General features: G+C 34.9%; 1 protein-coding gene and 1 long non-coding RNA gene across 9 annotated transcripts in view; both read right to left on the bottom strand.

Moving 5' to 3' along the window:
* LOC133527392 (potassium/sodium hyperpolarization-activated cyclic nucleotide-gated channel 2) overlaps positions 1 to 16,635 on the bottom strand; it is a 292,754-nt gene that overhangs the window by 211,472 nt on the left and 64,647 nt on the right. The gene's annotated exons all lie outside the window — the stretch shown is intronic.
* Positions 407 to 1,232, bottom strand: LOC133527774 (uncharacterized). The gene is made up of 2 exons (XR_009800913.1): positions 994 to 1,232; positions 407 to 575 (listed from the first exon to the last, which is right to left on the bottom strand). It is a non-coding gene; the product is annotated as an uncharacterized LOC133527774 (long non-coding RNA).

Genomic DNA, 16,635 nt, shown 5'->3' with positions numbered 1-16,635 from the left:
GGTATAAGACTTTTAGTAAACCCAATTAGCCGGTCTGTTAATGGTTACTAAATAATACAGTAACATATACGTTCCTATCCTGTTGTTATAACAAGGTATTTGGTATGTGTAACTGAACGATTTGTGCGGTGTACTGGTTTTATATTGTTCACGTTACCAGAACGCACTGTGCTAATGGGGCTTCTAAACGGGCCATATGTTGACTGCAATATGTGGCCAGCAACTATTGGTGTCCTCTTACTCACATGTTAGAAAGGGACACTAATAGTTGCCGGCCACATATTGCAGTCAAAATATGGCCCGTTTAGAAGTCCCTTCAGCACAGTGGGTTCTGGTTACGTGAACAATATATAACCAGTACACCGCACACATCGTAGACAATTTAAAAGTAAAATAATACGAGAAATAAAATCAAACGCTTTATTATTGGTTTTCTAAATAATGATAATTATAAAGCATCTTCAAATTATTTAAAGTATATCAAGAACAGTATGAATTAAAGGGTCCAGCAGGCTAGGTTAACAAGACTGCCCCCCACGAGGGATTTGGTTATACTTTTAGAGTAGTGGCTGCACCTGAGAACAAATAAATAATTAATTTAAAACATAGTTTTTGTATTTGACTTAGTAAATACGTCATATATATGCGTCAACCCTAATGTGCAACAACCTAGTTAGAAAAGGCAAAAGAACTGCTCAAGCTACTTGTTTTATGAATACATGAGTTATAATATCACTCTCGTCGATAAATGACATGGATAAAATGCATAGACATCAAATGACGCCATTTTGTTACAATAAATATGTCGTCACGCGAAATAATTATGTAGGTATCAAACACAAAGTAGGTAAGTACAACCACACCTCGAGTATATGGCTAAAACTATTTTACAGCGGAATTGAATACAAAGCATTCATAATTATTTATTAACAATGAATACAGGCGAGTGATGACAAACATTAATTTCGACCATAACATCAGCTTTTTACTTACTTTCGAAAATTTCCGTATATTCCTCCAGGTTCCACGTTATTAGATGGTTTCTTAGGTCTTCGTCCATGCTCACAAAACAGACAAGTTTTTAAGCACACTTATACTATACACTTGTACTAGTTTACAGTTAAATTATGGACAGGATCTAAGTAAATAAAAAAACCGACCGTCACAACGAAAGACGCTGGGGCAATGGCTGTTCCGTGACTTGCGCAATTCCTTTCTCCCTCCCCCGCCACCCGCGCATACACCATGGTGTTGGCACAACCGTTTGATTCGTTCAGAATACAATGCATTATAGTAGCCATAACATAATAACTTATAACGTGTACACTCGTATCTTTATTTTTACATATCAATAGTTAGTGTTACGATGCATATATTAAACGAGACAAACGTTTAATATTTACAACACTTGCATCTTTACATATACCACGAAATTGTAAGCAGTACTAAATTGCATTTAACTAGAATTAATTAGTGATGTTTATAAAATAAGTTTTACACGATACAACATTTTTTGTTATTACTACCGGATTTTAGTAGGTATAACTATATTTTTAACTACTATACGTTCTGGTAGTATTGTAGAAAAATATTTTTTTCGGTGAAGACAGCAGAATCGCTGGCCGCTTTATGAACTGCTTACCAACGGAAAGACGGGCAAACAAACTTTATTCATTAAAACGGAGAACATTTGGGAAGATTTTAATTTTCATTGCTAATTATGTTTTTATAAGAAAAAAAAAAAACTTTTTAGATGAAGTAATAAATACCATTTAAATCAAATCGAATATTCACACCCGCCCGCAACCTATTTCGGACGTTAAGGATCATGACTGTTCCAGGTCTGTACATATTTGAAGTGGCAAAAGTAGTTCGTAAACATCTAAATGAATTTAGAATGCGTGGTCCTAACTGCCGAAATGGAAATAATCTCCTCCCTAACATGCACAGACTAAAAAAGTCTGAACAGTGTGTGGTACATAGGTCCTAGAATCTATAATCGTTTGCCAAATAATTTGAAGTCAGCTGAATTATCAGATAATATATTTATAAGTAAGCTTAAGCAATATTTAGTAGATTACATTTTACTCAGTAGAGGAATATATTAATCAGAATAATTTACGTGATTATTAAAATGGGATACTTGTTATTATTATTTATTGTTGTTGATATATAAAAATAGACATAAGATGTAAATAATTAATGTTAATTGACATGTAACTTGTGTTATGAATGAATAAATTGAAATTGAAATTGAATTGAAATTGAAATTTGTTATTTTTTATAAACATTGTATTTCAAAAGATAAAAAAAAGTATTTATTATTTAATTGTATGTCAATTACACACGCATTAAGTTTACATTTAAAATCAAAATGTACAATTCCGCAAATACAAACTCGCGTTTTTTGTCAGGTTTTTAAAATCCTCAACTGGTCCATTATATCTTTTAACAGGGTACTGAAATACCACAGAAACTGTATTATAACTACTGTAAAAGGTAATATCACTAAACCTTTATAAATAATAAATAAATAAATTGTATACGGCTATATCTGTAAACATTGCGAGGGGGCAGATGGAGGGCCGCAGTCAACGGTGTTGCAAATGAAACTCAGGTTCCAGTACAACAATGGGTTCGTGGTAATAAAAAGGCACAATATGTGCCTTAAAATGCAGGTAGTTTGGAGATTTGCATGGTGACTCGTGATCGCAACACAAAAATATCACAATCACAATGAGGTACGAGCATTGACATATATATCTAACGACGGGCCTTATGGACAATAAGAATGGCGCTAGTTCAGTGGTGTTACTCTCGAATTCGACTGTACGATTAGCTCGAATTCGTGTGCGTGACACCGCTGTACTGGCCCCATTCTTATTGTCCGTAGGGCCCGTCCTTAGATATATATGTCAATGGGTACGAGAATATAAAATTACTTAAGTTTAGAAAACTATGTTGGAATATAGAGATGTTTTTCGATCAAAGTTTAGGATCGTCGCAAATTAAAACCAAAGGATTGCAAGAAGGATTTGAATTTGAAAAGGGAATTTAGAATTTGTATGTGCCAGAAATAATAGTAAAGTTGATAGTGTTACGTTCCGTTATATGCACCGTTACATTTTTAACCTGTCATTGATGCATTAAAGATTTGCAGTCAGCTTTTAGAACATGGTTAACTTATTCGTTTAATTCTCCTTTTTTGCGCAACATAGGAAAAACGAATAAAAAGTAAACCAAAACTTTAAAGAATCTTCAAACAATGCTTGAGCTTTTGCACAAGACTATAAAATTATAAGTATTATTTAACTGCCTAGAGCGGTACCTATGTATACAGATTTAATCGTTTAAAAATAAAAATGACCAAGAGCATGTCGAGCCATGCTCAGTGTAAGGTTCTGTAGTCACTTTTCTATCACAATAAGCTGAATATGCTGGCTATTAGTAAGTATTACGAAGGTACATTTACAAGCAAAAGGGAGTACCATCGCAGCGCTTTGTACGTTTTTTACCAAGGCGGGAAGATCTTTTGCAATAACTTAAATCGGCATAACCGATCATGTTCGCTATAGTTTTTCTGTCTACTAAGCTTTTCTGTCTCTTTTTTTTTTCATATGTTTTGGACCCATGGTTCAAAAGTTAGAGGTTAGATATTTTTTTTTTTCTTTCGAAGCGATTATTTCCGATAATATTCACTCTATCATAAATGGTCGTTGGATACCCCTATTCTTTTTAAAAGGCCTATACAACGACATCCCACACCATAGGGTTAAAACGAGAATGAAAATGTAGGGGAGGTATCCCAAAAACATTTTTTTTTGTAGTTTTTATTTTACCGTTTCGTCGCCATGATTGATTTTCATGTCAAATTGCAGCTGTCTAGCACTATCGACCACGGACCACGGACCCGCGGACGGACCCGGGTATGTCCTTAAACTACGTCCAAAAGAGAGGTATGGGCAATGTGAATGTCATCTCGCCTTGTGTGGTAGGGCACAGCACAGCAGATGTCATTCCAGATCTAGAGCAGAGCCCAACTGGGGAAGTACCTCCACCTTACAGAAAACCGCAGCCAAATAACACTTGACCCTACTCATAGTGTTGTGTTCCTGCCGGTGAGTAAGGTTGCCAGAGCTCAACGAGGGGGGTGGGGTTAGGGTCGGCAACGCGCATGTAACGCCTCTGGAGTTGCAGGTGTACATAGGCTACGGAGACTGCTTACCATCCGGCAGGCCGTATGCTTGTTTGCCACCGACGTAGTATAAAAAAAAAAAAAAAAAACAGACAGACTGACATGGCTATAAGGGTTCCTAATTGATTACGAAACCCTAAAAATCTCGCACAGCACTTGCTTTAACTTTTGCAATTAATTTTTTGTATATACAATTATACATACGTAGGTAAAGAAGCAGTATTTTTTACGAGTTATTCTCTTTTAAGCGGAGTAGGTCACTTAGGTGGTCACTTCCGAGTTAGGTCACGTTCTGAGGATGTTAGTTTCTAAGGATATAAAATTTCAAAGTCTAGTTACTAGGTCACGGGGGGGTATCATTTGAAAGAGCTTAAGTTGTACATCATAAATAATCCTTCCCCCTTCTTATCTCAGATATTCACATAATCAAAAATTATAATTTTTGTATCATTATCATAAATATTACAGAAAAATTACAAACATATCTATATTGACTCATATAATATTGAACAAAAACATTTCCGAATTTAGTTTGCTATTTAGCCACCTTTGCGTGTGTTTTGAAGTACAATACTTCAACATCTCTATGCGATTACATTAAAGACACCTTCTTTCTAATAAAAAAATGGTTGAAATTGGTTCTTATGATAAAAAAATATCCCTGAAAAACCTACATACATATATTAGATGTGGAAACTTGTAATTGGCTTCCTGTTTTTATTTCGAAACCTATTTTGTTACTTTAGCTGTAAGTTTTCCTAAGAAAAAAAAATGATCGCGCAAACTAGTTAGACGAATTGCCGATAGATGGTAAATAATACAAATTACAATAAATAAAAGACAAATTACGATAACTATATCGTATTTATATACTCGTACATGTAAAAGTCGATCGATCGTCATATGTCAACCATGCACAAGGCGTGACAAATTTACTTACTGAACTACACCGTCGCCATGCTTTTATAATAGATAGTAATGCAATAGCCCTCTTTTACAGATCAGATTTTTTAAATTACCTATTCCTAAAAATCTAGACGAAATGGCAATTCAATTAGGAGAAAAACAGGTGTGTTTTTCGCCTCGTCATCTCGGCATATAAACGAGGAAACAATCCCAGTTCCGTCCACACCAGTAACAACTAGTAATGTACCGTTCCGGGAATATTCCCGACTCAAGAAAATGAATACAAAATGTCTTACAAAAGGATGTCATACGAGTATTAACAATGTATCATCTGTTTCCAGAACAGTTTTAATATTGTAAAAATACTTGTATAATATATGAAAGTTATTACCGTATTTTTACTTGTCGGCTACGTTTAATCTATCTATTCGCAGCATCATATAAATTTTGGTCCAGTAAACGTTCTAACCTAACCTGACATAATAAGTACTATGTACTTATATCACTTATAACGCATAAGTACACTTAAAAGCGTGTTTAAGTACTTTGGGCAGCTATTTGGTCTAAGCAAATTTTGGGCGATAAAAAATCAATTAAATTAAACAAAATATAATAACTATAGTTATGTAATATAATTTTTATATTTCGGTTTTAAATATAATATAATTATATTTTACTATTACATAGGATGATTTTACGGAACCCAAATTGATATCGTCCAACGATATCGTCATATTAATTATCCTCTTGAAAGAATCCTCGGAATATACCGCGCACATCACTAGTTAACCAACGTTATTTTTCTTCATTCCAGAGCTGCCATTCATCTTAGTTGTTCCGTCTTTATCGCTCTCCGCCACGCGGATGTTCGTCTGTCTCACTCACTCATGCCTAGTAAAACGACCAAATGGAGGTGAAGCTTCCACCTTTTTTGCAAATTGAGACGTGGTTTGGGAATCCCGCATACTGAGATTATTAACTCGATTGAAACATTTCATTATTACTTCTTTTATTTCAGGTGTCAGTCTGCCTGCAATTTCGTTCATTTAATTCAGTGTTTTTCAATCTGTGGCCACAGCTCCATGACAGGTCACGAAACTTCTATAAGGAGGTCGCGGACCCTCGAAAAGTTTCAATAAAAAAGAAGAAAAACAAAATAGGTTACTAACAGCTGAGGAATGGTTCACGAAATTTTTTTGATGCAAAAGGACGTCGTGTAAAACTTTTTCAAGCCTAGGGGAACGTGTTAAGAAAAATATTTCCAAAAATATTTTTATAAAAAAAAATAAACCATACGCCATCTCATATCGCGAACACTTTTTATGCGTGTTTAGTAACAATTTAAAAATAACTAAGTTATTCGTAGTAGTGCTACAAATCATCAATTACCTGATAAAGTGACAAGCAGCTGTAATTAAAACTTAAAATTCAACTTTATATTCGTACTTTTGTTGAAAAACATTATACTTAGAATAACTACATTTAACATTTAATTTACGTGGCTGTAACTTCAGGTCGGTACATTTCATATTCTCTAACCTATTTTAGTCTCAGTACTTGACAAGAAGACAAGTGAATGCAACAGAAAATTATATAACATATAGTTCAGAATAAGTTAATTTAGTAGGTCATTAGGTCCGACCATTCCTATCCGAACTAACACGAAGGTATCATTAGGAATAGCAAATTGTTCGGGTAAATGTGCTAATATTTCTATGAGATGGGTTGCGACGAGATGGCCCTAGTTAAAATTACCTTATAAAGGAAATTTGCCGTAGTCACTTCATAAGATTGATGGACTACGGATCTTCCAATATTGTATGTAGTATTTAAACAATGCATTAAGTAAATTAAGGATTTATTATCAGCGTGTTTGTACCTTACTGCTGGGCTATAAGGAAAAACGCGACTTGAATAAAATCAGAGGGAGTGCCGAAAGCAAAATGATTTATTATAAGAGTACTGAAATCTGTATGTATTTTTTACCTGGTTTAAGATATTGATTTTAAAACAAATGTATTTAACTTAGGATTGTTTAGGACAGCATTGCCCAAACTATGGGTCTCGATCCATTGGTGTGTCGCGAGCAAAATTTGAGTGGCTCCTGGAACATAAGACGACATGCCAACCGATCTGGTTAGGTTAGGTTAGGTTAGGTTAATAGATGGTACTAATAATATTTCATGCTCCCTATTGTAGACGGCCGAGAGGTGGGTCCCGAATTTGGCAGTTTTTGTTAGGTGGGTTGGAGCCCAGTCAACTTTGGGAACCACTAGTTTAGGAAAAGCACTTTTATTAACGAAGCACAAAAGTATTAGATGTAAAGGTGACATTCGGATGGCTACTGCTGCTGTACTGTTCCGACATTACTGCTGCGGCCTTGACACGAGCGCTAACACAGTCAATTTCCTTGATAAAATGAGTGAAGGATTGAACGTTCTAGTCGCGCCTGTAATGCGGCTACGAACACACACACGTACACGCCTTCGAAGGAGAAATTTCTCTTTTTAATTTTGAGTTTGTTTAACATGGTATTAGTTAATAAAGATGGCTAGCAAGAAGTACCACGTGATCATCCGTTCAAAAGGAGAAAACGTTTTTCCACTTCTAAATATTTTCCATTCTCCGTGATTTTTTAGTATGTTATTTATTGACACAATGAAAACCTAGGTTAATAGGTTTTTTTTTCAAAATTTGCTATGCAAAAAATAAGTAGGTAATAACAAATAAAACTAGAATATATTTTACAGTATATATGGCACTACTTTCCCGCACGCGTGCGGGAATGAGCACTTTCCGTGCATATGTCGAAACTAGTAATGTGTACTGTAAAACGGTACAATACACGTGCGAATAGATAATTCGCAACTCGTGTCTTTGTCACCACTCGTTGCGAATTTCCTATTTTCTGCACTTGTATCGTAAATAACTATTTCACGCCACTGTTCGGAAATGTGGCAATAGATGGTCTAAAACCAAGCTGGAAAGTAGGCAATAGCTGTAGCACCTAAACCACCACTACTACAATGTTTCATTGTTATCATCATCTGTCATTGGTGATGGTATTGGTAAGAGGTCTTTTTTTGTCGCAATGTTTTCCTTCAAAAATAAGATAGGTTATTTATAGGAGCAATTACTTGTTTAAAAAAAGAAACTTCAAAACCATTCAGTTCACGCTTAAGGCGTTTTTACTTTTGTAGCTGTTTGTGGGTTTTTAGCAAAAACGCTTCTAAGATTACAGTCGGTTTGGAACAACAACAGAAAAACGCCTGTTAAAAGTGATAAAAAAAGTAATAAACCGGACAAGTGCGAGTCAGACTCGTGCACGAAGGGTTCCGTACCATTATTTATAAAAACGGCAAAAATAAAAGTTTGTTGTATGGGAGCCCCCTTTAAATATTTATTTTACTCTGTTTTTAGTATTTGCTGTTATAGCAGCAACAGAAATACATCATCTGTGAAAATTTCAACTGTCTAGCTATCACGGTTCATGAGATACCGCCTGGTGACAGACAGACAGACAGACGGACGGACGGACGGACAGCGAAGTCTCAGTAATAGGGTCCCGTTTGACCCTTTGGGTACGGAACCCTAAAAAGGCGGAATCGGAAAATACTTACTGAATAGTGTAAATTGTATTCAACTAAAAATACAAAAAACACGTATCTACTACGCTATTAAAATGAGTTCTTCTAGTGAAGAAAATATAAATGTTCCTGGCAAAAATACATCGCTTTCTTCCAACAATTGTCCTCACGCCAATATAAATATTAATTTCTACTAAAGTACTTATAGCTATGCAAATGTTTTCTTATTTCCTCGCAGTAGTTGTGAAAAGCACTATGTAACGCCTCCGCCGGAAACGATAAAGATGGACTCGTATTATTTGTGAAACTCAAACTCACTCGTCCATCTTTGAGCGGTTTTCCGGCCTCTCCTACAATGTACTAATGCTGAAGCGATCGACATCAAAATCAAAGTGATTTGTTAAGATTTAGTTAGTGGAAAAAGTTTCCTCTTGAAATGGAATTTCATAGAAAAAGTACCGTTATTTCGTTTAGGATCGCAAAGCTATTTTTCCCTTTTAAGATTTGGTTGTTTTTTCAGTCGCCCTGTACTGCTTTATCTGTATATTTATCATTAATTCTCATAAAAAATTCGAGAGCTATAACAAGATTATTATCACAAAAAAACACCGAAATAACTTTAGAAATGCGAACAAATAGAGTAGCTGACGTCGTAATAACAGATTTAATTATCCTAACAGCCTTTACTGCCCGTCCACACCCGAGTTCTCGTAAAACACGAAGTTAAATCCGAGTATAATATAACTCAAAAATGAGTTTTAAATGGTTGATTAAAATTTAATGTAATAAGCTTGTTATGATTTTGATACTACAGAAACAGAGTTTCTGCAAAACGCTGTCGACATAACGATTTAATATTAGAGTAATATATGTAACTAATTTGCAAGCTTTGTATAATATAGGTAGGTACCTAACGTTAAAACCCAAACGTAGATGTATCAAGAGCATACCAAACTACCATTAAACTATATTGCAGTTTGGCAGCAGTATTAAAATGTAACGCATTAGTCCTTTGTCTCATTTCTTAAGACAAAAACATAGTGAAAAATATTAGATCATAATATAATTGTAAATTTAACACTGATTGAGACTTTATTTATGTTCATACTTAAATGAACAATATGAACATGGCCGCGTTGTTACGAAACTTCTCAACTCATTAACTCGTGTCTTCTGTAAACGACGCCAAGTTTCAGAAGGCCGAGCGTATACCTATGTTACCTAATATTTATGATCGTCCACCAAGTTCCACTTATAGCGTAGAAAACATATTTTTTATGTCATTAAACATTTCACTTTAGCATAGAGAATTTGAAATAGAGCTGTATTGTCGAAGAAAACTTTGTAGCCACGTAAATTTACTGCTATCTTTCGACACATGATTAAAACTTTTAGAACGCCATTTGTTGACTTTAGGCACTTGTTTTTTTCTAACCCGACGAAATGCGGATCATCAATATGGAGAAAACAAATATTATGCTGGACATATCCAACGAAGTTTCTTTACAATCTTGACCATTGAACCTAGCCATGACGACAATCGTAAATCGCAAAACTCCCGTATTGAACGAAAAGTCACGTGTCACATTATTTAAGTTTCGACTGGCGTTTCCCATCACCGATTGTCATCTGCAGCGGTATCATGGTTGTGTTTTTATCACCTGTCATTTCATGCATCACTTTCGCACTTACATGCTTGTTAGAACGTGACAGGCATGGTGACAAATAATGAAGAGCCGACCATCTTAGCCCTACTGGGCTAGGTACTCCGATTGGTAGACGTCGTAAGGGGTGTTCTCTTGCTGCTTTTTTTAATTTTCAGTCGCAACCTGCGAACTCATCTGCCCTTGCGGCTTCAAGTCTTACGAATAATTAAATGTTTCTTTGGATTATCGCTACATCCCATGAATGTACTATATCACGGCTATTAAGATCATACTGTGGTATACACACTACACAAGATGAAGTTTCATATTTATAATTTTAAACTATGCTCTGTGCGCAAATACATACCTATAGATATTATTTATTTATTTTACAAATAACCTATGTTTGACACATGAGCCGTCAATTTTTATTAGGGTGTAGGTGCTTTGCGTCCTTGAAACCTTGGTCCTAGTAGCCACGGTTCTGGAGTTAAGATTTTTTAAATGTTTTCCCTAATTTACCGAAAATCTGATATTTGAAGCCCCATATACTTTATGTGTATGGTTACTGCAATATGCATGCATGCATATTGCAATGTGACACGTGACTTTACATGCATGCATATTGCAGTAACCATACACAAACTGCACTGCATCAAAATCTGCATGGTATATTGTGGCTGTTTGTTTTCCATGACACACTGTTCCAATACATCTCACTTCAGATGATATTGAAAAGTTACTTCAGAATATGCAGCTGGCTTGTTTCAAAACAAAATATTACGAAATATACTTTTCATGCAGCAAATTGATTATGAAGAGCGGAAGTATGGAGTGCTGAAAAGTAAGCATGCAAACATTGTTAATAAAATATTCTGGGCACAGACGTAAAAATATCTACGCTTTTGGACCTAAGCCTGGGGAATACGAATCAAAATTGTATAAATATTTTTGAATGCGCCAATACAAATAACCGCCAAATAAACGGCCGGTCATTTGCGCACGTTTGCAAGCCGACGTGATTTCAAATATCACGTTTTGATCGTACCTTCTATGTGTGTAACCATGTGTATGTTAAGTAAAGAACCTTAATAGCTTGTATGAGAAATAGCAATGTTTCTAATCTGTTTTAGCCCTAAGAGTAGTATGAAGTACGCTTCTATCCTTTTGGTACGGTCACGTCTGAAAATATCGATACGAAAAAAGTACCAAAAATATGTATACACTACTTTATTGCCCATATATTAAGGTAGTGTATACATATTTTTAGCAAATTTTTCGTACCAATAGTTTCAGACGTGACTGTACTTATATTACACTTCTAATTTGTAAAACGCTCAACGTTTAACAATCCAGCGAGAAATACTGCCAGCGCTTACTGGTACTATGCTGCAGGGGCTTTTTTTAGATTTATTATAGTTTTATTTTAGATATATTTAGTCTTATTTTAATTTCTGTTTAAGTTATAAAAAAATATTATTTAACTTATTTTTATGTAACACATCATTTGCATTGAAATGAAGAAATTATTTACATTCAGATTCATGGCGCTACGCCGTAGCGCGTTAAGCGCGTACCTTCGTCATGCGCGCTACAGCGGACGTAAATGGAATCGTTAAGAATATTCCTCCTGTTCGTCAATTTTTCTCACTGTATTAACATGGCCTGTATTTTCCCAAAAAGTCTTTGCAATTTCGCGTCCTGTGCAATGAAGGTATTTATGGTAAGGTATTTATTAAAATATTGCTTAATACATGTTAATTTATAGGCTTCCGAATATTTACAATTACGTATCTATATGCTCACCTCAGCATCAATGCAAACTTAATCTCCCAACGGCCTCACCAGCTGTGTCAATAGAAGTTGCTCGCAACCGTCAGGCAAGGGTGTTGTTGGCAACTATTATTTATATATCAGTCATGCATACATTCATGAATCCATGAGTCAACAGGATTGTTGAATCATGCATGCGTCTAGGGATCATGCTGGCATGTATTATTAATACAACGCTAATACAGCGTGCGGCATTTAGCAGAGGCAAATTAGTGAACAGCAGTATATTATTAACCTATTTTTAAGGAAGTCGTATCAAAACTTTATCAGTGTCATATTAGTTAAAATATTATATGGAAGCGAAGAACTACCAATTCTTATATTACTAATAAAAATATTTTTGTGATATGCTTAACTCTAAGGAATTTTATCACTAACGTTTTTAATGACTGACTAGCTACCATAACATAAGGATCCTATTTTACAAATTTAAACACTTATTTACTTGTCATGTTCGTAAAGTATGAGGTATTGCAGTAGTAGCATTGGGGTAGTAGTTACTTAGTTAATACAAGAAAACAAACTTAAATTTTCCTAACAACTTTAATTGAATCTCGTGTAGTGGCTCAGACAATGATATTTTTACGATTTTTTTATTGCTTTAATCACTCTTGTTACAAGCGACACCGTATAATCGCTGTGTGACTGTTTGAGGCAAATAAGCTAAGATAGGTATGGTTTGTAATGTAATAACGAACGCTTAGATTGCGATGTCATGAAGAGCTTAAATATAGCCAGTTAGCCACCAGATACGAGTATTAGATATTATGCCTATAAAGCCTTAGAGATAATACTTAATATGCACTACTCCTACGCTGTTTGCTTCAATAAATTAACTTAAACGTAAAAGTAATTAAAATACGAATATAATACTAATATTGTTTAATATTTTTATTGTAGTTTAGTGCGAGTGACATGTAATACAATTTATTTATGTTTGTATATATAAATATATACTCTGACGTCGACTGTATATTATACAAGTAATGTAAATAAAGCATTTTTATTCAATCAAAAGTAGTTAACAATAATATATTTCACAATCCACATATAAATAAAGTACGAAAAATACAAAGTTATACAAACACATAATACACAGTAACACACAGTAATGTAATGTATATAGATATTCCCTAGTATAAAACTGTTTCATCAATATTATTATTTATTTAGCATTACAAAAATAAATATAAATATTAAATAAAGTATGAATACAAACAACAACACTAAAATCAAGTGTACGTCTGGAATACTCAATTAAGCTATAAGCATATTCCCCTTAGTTACATAAAATTAATTTATTATATAACAAAATCGCCGTCCATGGAAGCTGAAGTAAATGAGACTCTTCAATCCGCGATTACGTGGCACGAGGAAAACGCAATTACGTATAACAGAGCTATACGAGTACGGTCAGTGTTACCATTTGTCAGTATTTATCTTAACATGTCAGAAAAGAAATTGTGTTAGGTACTAAGAGTAATAACTTTTTATATATTAAGCTTTTAAAGGGTCGGCAACGCGCATGTAATATCATAGGCTACGGTGACTGCTTACCATCAGGCGGGCCGTATGCTTGTTTGCCACCGACGAAAAAAAAGCTGTATGCAGAAATGAATCAGTTCTCAGGATTTTATTTATACCCAACTCCATATAGTAACATTGTTTACGTGGAATTTTACTTGGCTGGATGGTTGTAATTCTACATACTTTCAACCCTTTTCATATATGTTTAATAAAACGAATTTTATTAATAATAATGAATACTATCAGGTTTATCAATTATGTTTTTCAATTAAAAGTTCAGAGTTTTTAAAGTATTGTTATTGAGGGTTGGCAAAAACATGCGGAACATAATGTCTGACATATGTTCACCTCTAACAGCAGGCAAATGTAAGCCCTTATTATCGTAATTTTTAGCATATTTTCGCACATTTTCGGCGTTATCTTAGTAAATTTGTGATGGATAGTCGGTTTTAACTGTTTACATTTTATCAGCTTGTTAGCATAGACACGTTATTTTAGAAACCTCTACAGAAATAATTCAGGAGATGCACAATTTGGGGAAATTTTGTGCTAATTACTGTCACTTTTTATCGAAATTAATCGAGCAAAAGACGTGTTTTAAATAACACAAAAATTTGAGAAAAAATTGCTTGCTGTTAGAGGTAGACATTTGGCAGAAATTATCTTCCGTATACAATTGCCAACCCTGAATAATAATATATTTATGAAAAAATATTTAATAAATGTTGTACTTAATATAATTAAAATTTTAAAACAAAGTGTATCACTCTTACTTGCCCACTCTGTACTTACTTACGTATATTTTGCATACACGTATTTGATGCAAGTATTTACATCAAATCACCACCAAAAATACTAATCCCGAAATCGCGAATTTTTTTCTTGGGTTTTTGATACATTTTAGCTGGTCCATTTTCTATGAGAGGGTAAAATTTTTTTTGGTCCCATAGTAAAAGTTGCTCAGTATAATCCCAAAACGTTCCTGGCAATAGGTCGCTTTATAGCGATAAGTCCGCCTGTTGTTACCTACTCATTTAAGTCTTTATTTGTATTATGAACTTTTCTTTAGTAGTGCACAATAAAAAAATATATTATTATATTTAAGTATATGTCTTTTCCGTATCTCGGGACCAAGGGAGGCACACGTGGGGCCGAAGCCAACAGTGCAGAGTCCCTTTAAGACAAGTTAATTTAAAAGCAACGTGGCGCATACCATCCCCGAGCGTATGATACATCTGGAAATGGTCCCCGCCAGGTGCAAAGACTATTGCAGTGCAGCACTTTTGTGATGCGATGGGAACTAGGGTACTATTTGGTAGGATGGGGATTATTGATTTTTCTAATTACCTAATAACTGTTTTATTTTTATTTAAATGTTACCTTAATTTATACGACATAGATGTGTTTGTATTTTGTATGTTATGGTAATTTCTTTCGTTATATTAAAATTTAATTTGTATTTTTTGTGTATATGGATATGGACAGTTGTGTCGAAAATAAACGTACTGATTTGAATTGAATTGATTTGCAAGTTAGATGGACTGGGTAATGGGCTATGGGAGGAGACATGCCGTAACAATCAGTCTCGGAATTGTGAAAGACAGGTGGTGACTCGCCAACTCATAGACCGGGTCCCACAATGGCCCCACGCACAGTGTGACAATAGGGCAACGCTTCGGAGTGTCTGTGACGTTGTTGAGAGGTGAGTCTGCGGTAGCCAGATTCCAGTAGTCCGTTCAGCAGGCTACCAACGTAAATGACATTTTACACTTCTAACCTGGAGCATAGGTCCCGCTCTCTTGCGACTCCACTCTGGCCGGCCGGTGAAGGCAAGCGCAGAGGCGAGGATTATTTTTATACATACCTACTATTCATTGAGAAGTTTCAAAACTGACCAGTTAATTAAAATTACGGTTGGTTTATAAGTTTTATAACAATCAGGGTTATAAACCAAGAACACCTAGAGTCAGACCAAGATAATTTGGCAGCGATTTTGACAGCCCAGACAGTATTTTGAAATACAACTATACGCCAACAAAATACACCATATATGTAGACTGTAACTATTTCAGGAATAGAAGACCGCGTAATTTAGACAATTTTAAAAGAACTTTTTGTGACTTCAATTCTAAATTTTTTTTTGATTATGCTACTACTGTTAAATAACTATAGCCTTTACCTGTTTAAATACAAAAGTAAGTCCGCGGTATAACAGTCAGAATATTGTATAAAAAACAGAAATATATCATGATTTTTCTAATTTGTATCAGGCAACCTCGTACAGTTATACCCTCCTCCCTTGTCAGCAATTTGTCAGCCACATCATCGCGCCGAGTGATTAAACCGTTGCCCGCTTTATGGCCCGTCGCATTGACACCGTTTGCGGCAACATAATAAACTTAATTTTTATGATCTGATACAACCGTGTTCGCAGTTTTGTCGTCATTTGTCGACGTAATTCATTGGTATGTCAATTTAGATCGTTTTATTTCTATTGTAAGTTTATTTTTTATAACTTAGATGCAGTTACTTGAATGTTGTCTTTACCCATCACGAGACAATGGTGTTCCGGACACTTAGAAGGAGTGCGCGGAGCCAAAGCCAACACTTAGAGCCCCTTTGGACACTTTAATGAGATGTAAGGTGTCGGTGCACCCCACCGAACGGATGCTGCTTTTACCCGTGTCATGGCACGCACGCAAAGACAGAGTATAGTACTTATGGAAGTTGATGGGATCTAAAATGGAATGGGCTACCTATTAGGTGCAAGCAATGGACTAAATACTGGGGATATGGGATAAAAAACTAGACGCCTGTCGCCTGTCTAATAATACTAATAAATACAAATACAAATGATTTATTGAAAAAAGTATAGTACAGTGGTAGCACTTAAAGACTAAGGATTAAGGATAAGGAAAAGTTTACAAATGCCTGAACTAGG

Source organism: Cydia pomonella, chromosome 18, assembly GCF_033807575.1.
Source record: "Cydia pomonella isolate Wapato2018A chromosome 18, ilCydPomo1, whole genome shotgun sequence".
Taxonomy (NCBI): domain Eukaryota; kingdom Metazoa; phylum Arthropoda; class Insecta; order Lepidoptera; family Tortricidae; genus Cydia; species Cydia pomonella.
This window is presented reverse-complemented; position numbering and strand designations above follow the sequence as displayed.